Source organism: Salvelinus sp. IW2-2015, linkage group LG13 (assembly GCF_002910315.2).
Source record: "Salvelinus sp. IW2-2015 linkage group LG13, ASM291031v2, whole genome shotgun sequence".
NCBI classification, from domain to species: Eukaryota; Metazoa; Chordata; class Actinopteri; order Salmoniformes; family Salmonidae; genus Salvelinus; species Salvelinus sp. IW2-2015.
Window position 1 is genome coordinate 24,828,038 of NC_036853.1, and position 9,661 is coordinate 24,837,698.

The 9,661-nt window shown below is 41.4% G+C and overlaps 1 protein-coding gene across 1 annotated transcript in view; it reads right to left on the reverse strand.

The window, feature by feature from the left end:
* brinp3a.2 (bone morphogenetic protein/retinoic acid inducible neural-specific 3a, tandem duplicate 2) overlaps nucleotides 1-8,988 on the reverse strand; it is a 73,455-nt gene extending 64,467 nt beyond the window's left edge. The window contains exon 1 of the mRNA XM_023999371.2: nucleotides 8,358-8,988. The gene's annotated coding sequence lies outside the window, so the exon portion shown is untranslated. The remainder of the gene's footprint in view (nucleotides 1-8,357) is intronic.
* Between the last annotated feature and the right edge of the window lie 673 nt (nucleotides 8,989-9,661).

Here is a 9,661-nt window from a genome sequence, read left to right on the forward strand (position 1 = left end):
CAGTCAGTGAAAAATGAGCTCTTGCAACAGCTGCATAGTGCAGATTCGTGCCTATGGAATAAAAGTTGGAGGAAGTTCCTCACATCTAAACTCATCCGTTGTATTGTAAAGTTACTGTCAAAAGCAAGTTTAAGAAGAACATGAGTGTGGCTTTTAGTGCTCAATCTAATTTGTGCTGATAAAAAAGTGTTTCAATAGGCCAAACGCACACATGCTCAAACTCGCCCACTTTGATAGACTTCAACAGGGGCAAATTATTGAAATATCAAAGTGTCACCAACAAAAACGTAAACAATACGCCTATAACAAATGCAGCACATGGCATACATTTTGCACATGCAAATAGCACTTTTCGGTAGGGCTCAAAGCATGACATTCCATGAGAGCAGCATTTATTTTTCATCATGAAGCAATGAGCCCAACCAGTCCTCCATGACAAAATCATAAACAACAGAGTAGGCTAATAAGTCCTTCGTTTTTGGGATATGCTCATGTAAAACAATTTGTCTGATCGATATTTCCAAATTATATTCTTGAAGATCAATGGGTATTCAATTAAATGGAATGACTGAAAATCTGACAGATTTAGTAGTAGAAAGCAAATGGGTTAGAAGAAGCCAACCCATAGAGTAAAATGCAACATCCATTTATGGCCAGCTATGCATTGATTTATCCTGCAATAGATATTATTCAATTGGTAATATAAATGTGTCCTCTGATGCCTCTTAAGAGAAGAGTAATCTAAAAAATAAATCCGATTACGTTACTGAGTTTGGTTAATCCAAAAGTTACATTACTGATTACAATTAGTAACTGTAACAGATTACATTTAGAAAGTAACCTACCCAACCCTGACAAAACCCCATGTTCCTGCCAAGACATGCCTGCCTGCTGCCTGTTTGTCCAACGTCTCTTCCTGTATCTCTCTCTCTCTCTTTAAGCCTCTTCGATTCTCTCTTTCTTCTCCTGTCTCCATCTTCTCTTTTTTTAAATCTCCACTGTGAATATTTGATGTGATAAAATTGATTCAGCTGTGTTTCACGTGTGATTCATTAATTAATTTGTGTGCTTGTTAGCAGCAGGCCTTAAAGAAATCAAATCAAATGTATTTATATAGCCCTTCTTACATCAGCTGATATATCAAAGTGCTGTACAGAAAAGAAGATGTGGATTCTTTAAGGAAGACACACCCTTGAAGCATCACACGGTCATTTGAACACAGTGGCATCTCACATGTCTCATCTCACTGTACTTCCGGCGCCGATAGAGATGGCAGCCTCGCTTCGCGTTCCTTGGAAAATATGCAGTATTTTGTTTTTTTACGTGTTATTTCTTACATCGGTACCCCGGGTAATCTTAGGTTTCATTACATACAGTCGGGAGGAACTACTGAATATACGATTAACGTCAACTCACCATCGTTCCTACCAGGAATATGACTTTCCCGAAACGGATCCAGTGCTGTCTCTTATACACATCTAGATGTGTATAAGAGACAGGTGTGTGTGTGTGTGTGTGTGTGTGTGTGTGTGTGTGTGTGCATGTCTGTGCAAATCTGTGTACGGGCTTGTGGGATTACATATGTGTGTAGGTATCATTGTATGAGAAGATGTGTGTGTGTGTGTGTGTTTGCCAGTGTTTGTGTGTGCTTTATTATGCTCTCTCCAATCTGCATTGCTTCTATTATAGGCCTCTAAATAGCGAGGAGATGGTCAGACTGTAGTCTACAGTGGCTTGCGAAAGTATTCACCCCCTTGGCATTTTTCCTATTTTGTTGCCTTACAACCTGAAATTAAAATAGATTGTTGGGGGGTTTGTATCATTTGATTTGCACAGCATGCCTACCACTTTGAAGATCCAAAATATTGTTTTATTGTGAAACAAACAAGAAACAGGACAAGAACTGAACTTGAGCGTGCATAACTATTCACCCCCCCAAAGTCAATATTTTGTAGAGCCACCTTTTGCAGCAATTACAGCCGCAAGTCTCATGAGGGATGGCTCTATAAGCTTTGCACATCTAGTCACTGAGATTTTTGCCCATTCTTCAAGGCAAAACTTCTCCAGCTCCTTCAAGTTGGATAGGTTCCTGATGGTATACAGCAATCTGTAAGTCATACCACAGATTCTTAATTGTATTGAGGTCTGGGCTTTGACTAGGCCATTCCAAGACATTTAAATGTTTCCCCTTAAACCACTCGAGTGTCGCTTTAGCAGTATGCTTAGGGTCATTTTCCTGCTGGAAGGTGAACCTCTGTCCCATTCTCAAATCTCTGGAAGACCGAAACAGGTTTCCCTCAAGAATATCCCTGTATTTAGCGTCATCCATTTCCTTAAATTCTGACCAGTTTCCCAGTCCCTGCTGATGAAAAACATCCCCACAGCATGATGCTACCACCACCATGCTTCACTGTAGGGATGGTGTTCTCAGGGTGATGGGAGGTGTTGGGTTTGCGCCAGACATTGTGTTTTCCTTGATGGCCAAAAAGCTAAATGTGAGTCTCATCTGACCAGAGTACCTTCTTCCATATGTTTGGGCAGTCTCCCACATGCTTTTTGGCGAACACCAGATGTGTTTTCTTATTTTCTTCTTTAAGCAATGGCTTTTTTTCTGGCCACTCTTCCATAAAGCCCAGCTCTGTGGAGTGTACAGCTTAAAGTAGTCCTATGGACAGATACGCCCATCTCCGCTGTGGAGCTTTGCAGCTCCTTCAGGGTTATCTTTGGTCTCTTTGTTGCCTCTCTGATTAATGCCCTCCTTGCCTGGTCCGTGAGTTTTGGTGAGCGGCCCTCTCTTGGTGGGTTTGTTGTGGTGCCATATTCTTTCAATTATTTAATAACGGATTTAAATGGTGCTCTGTGGGATGTTCAATATTTCAGATATTGTTTTATAACCCAACCATTTTATTTMAACCTTTATTTAACTAGGCAGGTCAGTTAAGACCAAATTCTTATTTTCAATGACGGTCTACCCCGGCAAAACCCGGACAAAGCTGGGCCAATTGTGCGCCGCACTATGAGACTCCCAATCATGGCCGGATATGATGCAGCCTGGATTTTAGTACCCCGATCTGTACTTCTCCACAACTTTGTCCCTGACCTGTTTGGAGAGCTCCTTGGTCTTCATGGTGKCGCTTGCTTGGTGGTGCCCCTTGCTTAGTTGTGTTGCAGACTCTGGGGCCTTTCAGAACAGGTGTATATATACTGAGATCATGTGACACTTAAATAATGTCCACCTGTGTGCAATCTAACTAATTATGTGACTTCAGAAGGTCATTGGTTGCACCAGATGTTATTTCGGGGCTTTATATGAAATGGGGTGAATACAGTTGAAGTCGGAAGTTAAAACTTCTTCTGGCTGCAGGGGCAGTATTGAGTAGCTTGGATGAAAGGTGCACAGAGGTGCCCATAGTAAACTGCCTGCTCCCCAGTCCCAGTTGCTAATATATGCATATTGGATAGAAAACACTGAAGTTTCTAAAACTGTTTGAATGATGTCTGTGAGTATAACAGAACTCATATGGCAGGCAAAATCCTGAGAAAAAATCCAAACAGGAAGTGGGAATTCTGAGGCTGGTCGATTTTCAACCAATATCCTATTGAATTCACAGTGAGATATGGATGAGTTTGCACTTCCTATGGCTTCCACTAGATGTCAACAGTCTGTAGAACCTTGTCTGATGCCTCTACTGTGAAGGGGGGCCGAATGAGAGGGMAATTCCWGACGTTGGATTTGTTAACCAAACACGCTAACAAAACTAGCTATTTGGACATAAATGATGGACATTATCGAACAAAACTAACATTTCTTGTGGAAGTGGGAATCCTGGGAGTGCATTCCGACGAAGATCAGCAAAGGTAAGTGAAGATTTATAATGCTTTTAATGAGTTTTGTTGACTGCACAATTTGGCGGGCAACTGTATGGCTTGCTTTTGTGCCTGAACGCTGTTTTCAGATTATTGAATATTGTGTTTTGCCGTAAAGRTTTTTGAAATCTGACACAGCGGTTGCATTAAGAACAAGTGTATCATTAATTCTATGTTAAACATGTATCTTTTATCAAAGTTTATGATGAGTATTTCTGTTATTTGACGTGGCTCTGCAATTTCTCCGGATATTTTGGAGGCATTTCTGAACATGGCGCCAATGTAAACTGAGGTTTTTGGATAAAAATATGAACTTAATCGAACAAGACATATATGTATTGTGTAACATGAAGTCCTATGAGTGTCATCTGATGAAGATCATCAAAGGTTAGTGATTAATTTTATTTCTATTTCTGCTTTTTGTGACTTCTGTCTTTGGCTGGGAAAATGACTGTTTGTCTGTGATTTTGCGGTCACCTAACATAATCGTATGTGGTGCTTTCGCTGAAAAGCCTATTTGAAAATCGGACACTTTGGTGGGATTAACAACAAGATTACCTTTAAAATMGTATAAAATACATGTATGTTTGAGGAATTTAAATTATGAGATTTCTGTTGTTTGAATTTGGCGCCCTGCACTTTCACTGGCTGTTGTCATATAGATCCCGTTAACGGAATTGCAGCCATAAGAAGTTTTAACATACACTTACGGAGTCATTAAAACTCGTTTCTCAACCACTCCACAAATGTCTTGTTAACAAACTATAGTTTTGGCAAGTCAGTTAGGACATCTACTGTGTGCATGACACAAGTAATTTTTTCAACAATTGTTTACAGACAGATTATTTAACTTATYATTCACTGTATCACAATTCCAGTGCATCAGAAGTTTACATACACTAAATCGACTGTGCATTTAAACAGCTTGGAAAATTCCAGAAAATGATGTCATGGCTTTAGAAGCTTGTAATAGGCTAATTGACAATATTTGAGTCAATTGGAGGTGTACCTGTGGATGTATTACAAGGCATACCTTCACACCCAGTGCCTKTTTGCTTGACATCATGGGAAAATCAAAAGAAATCAGCCAAGACCCCAGAAAAAACATTGTAGCCCTCCACAAGTCTGGCTCATCCTTGAGAGGAATTTCCAAACCCCTGAAGGTACCACGTTCATCTGTACAAACAATAGTACGCAAGTATAAACACCATGGGACCACACAGCTGTCATACCGCTCAGGAAGGAGACGTGTTCGGTCTCCTAGAGATGAAAGCAAGACTACGGTTTGCAACTGCACATGGGGACAAAAATCATACTTTTTGGAGAAATGTCCTCTGGTCTGATGAAACAAAAACAGAACTGTTTGGCCATATTGACCATCATTATGTTTGGAGGAAAGAGGGGGAGGCTTGCAAGCCAAAGAACACCATCCCAACCGTGCAGCACGGGAGTGGCAGCATCGTGTTGTGGGGGGTGCTTTGCTGCAGGAGGGACTGGTGCACTACACAAAATAGATGGCATCATGAAGAGAGACAATTATGTGGATATTTTGAAGCAACATCTCAAGACATCAGTCAGGAAGTTAAAGCTTGGTTGCAAATGGGTCTTCCAAATGGACAATGACCCCAAGCATACTTCCAAAGTTGTGGCAAAATGGCTTAAGGACAACAAAGTCAAGGTATTGGAGTGGCCATCAAAGCCCTGACCTCAACCCTATAGAAAATTTGTGGGCAGAACATAAAAAGCATGTGCGAGCAATGAGGCCTACAAACCTGACTCAGTTACACCAGCTCTGTCAGGAGGAATGGGCCAAAATTCACCCAACTTATTGTGGGAAGCTTGTGGAAGGCTACCCTAAACGTTTGACCCAAGGTAAACAATTTAAACGGCAATGCTACCAAATACTAATTGAGTGTATGTAAACCTCTGACCCACTGGGAATGTGATMAAATAAATAAAAGCTGAAATAAATCACTCTACTATTATTCTGACATTTCACATTCTTAAAATAAAGTGGTGATCCTAACTGACCTAAGACAGGGAATTTTTACTAGGATTACATGTCAAGAATTGAGAAAAACTGAGTTTAAATGTATTCGGTTGTGCTGACAACCAAACACAAATCAATATCACTAAATATCATTACATTTGAGATGAACCAGAGGTTGAATTGAATGTTGATTTTGCAAATGCTATACTGAACAAAAACATAAATTAAAAACATGAACATGCAACAATATAAAAGATTTTACTTAGTTGCAGTTCATATAAGGAAATCAGCCAATTTAATTAAATTCAGTAGGCCCTGATCTATGGATTTCACATGGCTGTGCAGGGTTGCAGCCATAGGTGGGCCTGGGAGGTTATAGGCTCAACCACTTGGGAACCAGGCCCACCCACTAGGGAGCCAGGCCCAGCCAATCAGAATGAGTTGTTCCGCACAAAAGGGCGTTATTACAGAAAGAAATACTCCTCAGCACCCCCCCTCAAACGATCCCCCAGGTGAAGAAGCTGGATGTCGAGGTCCTGGGCTGGCGTGGTTACACCACATGCATGCACCACTTTTCCGGMMTTTTTCAGACCACTTCACCAATTTGGACTATTTTGTGTATGTCCATTACATGAAATCCCCCCCCAAAATACATTTAAATTACAGGTTTTAATGCAACATAATAGGAAAAACGCCCAGGGGGATGAATACTTTTGCAAGGCACTGTATATAATGTTGACGGGGTACAGCTGGGCCACCAAGCTCTCTCACTATACACCACAGGACATGAATGCAGCATTCAGCTCTTAAGTCTGGCCGTGGCAATGGACTCACTCTTTATACAGTCTCTGGAGATAAATTACCCCATTGCCTCCACAAAGGAACAAGAGATTGAACCCTTTAGGGAGCTGGGCCTGCACCAATTTTAACGAGAAGTTATATGAACACATATTCATACGCACTCACACACACAAACACATTAACGTGGTACGTTCTAAAGAGGGGGCATGGTTCATAGAGTCCATTCCCTTGCAGGTCACATACTGTACATACAGAGGCTTTAGCACTTAGTGCTAAAAATCCTCCCAWGTTTTGACTCTGGGGCTCTCTTTGCTAACAGCTAATGTGAGAGACTCATAGACTATGACAGCACTGACTCCGTCCAATTGTAGTGATAAACCAAAGCTGACATAAGTTCACTCAATGGAGCCTTAACCAGAGACATCAATACATCTCCATCATATAGATCTATCTCTACAATATCTTCAGATATGACTCATGCATTAACCAAGTTCACTCATCATTTTCATAGTCTCTCCACAGGCCAAGATACATCATTTAATTTCTTTGAAACAAGATTCGCCGACCATTGTCTTTTTGACAACTGCCAGATGAGTGAATGTCTATTATTTTGGTATATTTACCAAACATTGATTTATGTCACATCAAGTCAGGATTAGTGCAAGCTAGATATGCAATAGTATAAAGTATTTGGTATGCAGTATAATTATCTGAAAGGGATCAAATTGACTATATAAACCATTTAAATAAATTGAAATACCCTTAAATCCACAATGACAACAATATCCCCTATTCAAGAGCAGCACAAATGTATAACGTTATGTCATTGTGCTTTACTGGGTTCATTCAATTTATCAATGCCAAGTTATTATATTTTGATTTAGGAGCAACATTTACAGTGTTGTTTGTGGATTGAGGGTGCTTGGCTTTCATGACATTCTTTCCCTGCTTTCAAAGCCATGGGAATCAAGGCAGGTTTTGAAAAGCTTGAGGGTGAAGTGTATAATTATGAAATCAGAGGGAAAATTGTTTGTGCATGACTGGAAGCTGCTGGTTCTGCCTGACTGACTGGCTAGCACTTGGCAGACTTGCTCACACCACATCAGTGTTAGAGATCTGATCCCCAGCTCTGCTTTGCTCTGCTCTGCAGGCAAGTCAATACACCCTCAGGGATATAGACTTGGTGCCAGGGAGGGAGTGAAAAATAGAAGGGAGATCAGTGTGCGTGCATGTAAAGGTGCATACCAATGTTGTGTATGTCCGCCTGTGTGCAAGGAGACAGATGGTGTGTGAGTAGAACCATCTCTAGACACCTCGTTATGTCAGTGACTGACATAACAAGATACAGACTTTTGAAATGGCACGTTGTGTATTCTGCTATCTCTCAACGGTAAGTTTCTTTTTATGAACGTTTTAGCCGGTGGCCAACTATCGCCACCGGGGCCCTAAGTGCAGCACGTAGTCTGGCTATAGGCAGAGGTGGCACTGTTTGTGTGTGTGTGTAAAGAGAGGACATCATGCTATTTTCAAGGTTTGGCTACTTCTGGCATTCAGTTATAGGTCTAACCAATCTGTCCCTACATTGCGTGACAGTGTTCATGCAATTTTAGGAAAATGCAAACCATTACGTAACAAAAAACTAAGCTCTTTCCAGGCTTACTAACAATAGGTCTTATAAAATATGGATATCTCAACTCACCGCGATTCAGAACAGCAGACAAAGTTCAACTCAGCGTCTCCCATTATCTTGCTGAATCAGCGGATATGTCCATAGAACTGCCAAAACGTTCATCGGTGTGAATGAGTTATGAATTGGACGAGACCCACAAAAACTCCACAACATCCGATGAGTAATAGTAGGAAAATTATTCGACAAGTCTGGCTGCGCTGCGCCTTAGCATTCGTTCCTATCGCTTCGATCCACTGAGGAAGTTCGGTAGAAAAAAGCTTTTCATAGAGGTACGATTATCCGGGAATACTTGAACCTTCCTGGAAGCAGAGCTTTTGACCTTTCCGGGGATAATTACTAAATTAAAGTATACACGGAGAGAGCGGGCGCAATTCCGCTTGGTGGGTAATGCGTGCGCGCCTTGGGTTAGAAACACCAGTGGGCGACTGGCAGCAAGGCAACTACGGAGGAATGCAGTTGGGTATTGCTTCACCGGATGTTTAAGTATCTCTGGCCAGTGGTTAAATATTATTTTATAAAGTCCACGCCAGCACCGGGCTCTGCTTGACCCGCCTACTCCGCAGCGCCGTCTGAGAGTGGGAGAGCCAAATTTCAATAGGTGAAACAGCAGACACGTTTTTTTTTTAGCTCTCCTCTCTCCCTTTTACCACCTTTCTCACCCAGTCACATGTTTAAAACACAAGTAGCCCTCTGTAATAGCTACGAAAGGAGGATATACTTAAGACCGTCACCGTTGATGTGGCGCGAATGGTAACACGCGCTTTGGAGACAGCGGCTCCCTTATCACAGTGAAATTGCCTACAGCTATGGATTTCTAGGTTTATTGTCTGAGGATATTTAAGTCTTTATTTTCTCATGACGTTTTAAATCTATTGTTCATTTTACTGATGTGATCTTTCAGGAGGGGCAGATAAATAGGCTACATTTGAGGAAAAAGCGAATGTATCTCACCAAAATAAATACCTGTAGGCTAAAGCACACTGTCTGTGAGACAGCCATTAGTTTAGTTTTCATACCTGTCTTAGTGTCATACTTAGCTCTGTCTGTCTGAGCAGGGGATGGGAGCTAAGGACGGTTCAGTGCCTGCTTCTCTTCTCCCTTGTCTTCAGCCCCCATATGTCTGTGCATTAGCCATGCATCACAACACTGCAAAGGCAGCTAACAGCACCAACTGAGAGTCCAGACAATGAATGAATGCTGGCATTTAACAGTGAATATGAAGGAGTACATCAACACACATGCATCAGCATTTCAGTTAGCAGTGATCATATGCAACTGCATAAGCTTAGAGACCTGAGTTTAAGAACCTAAAC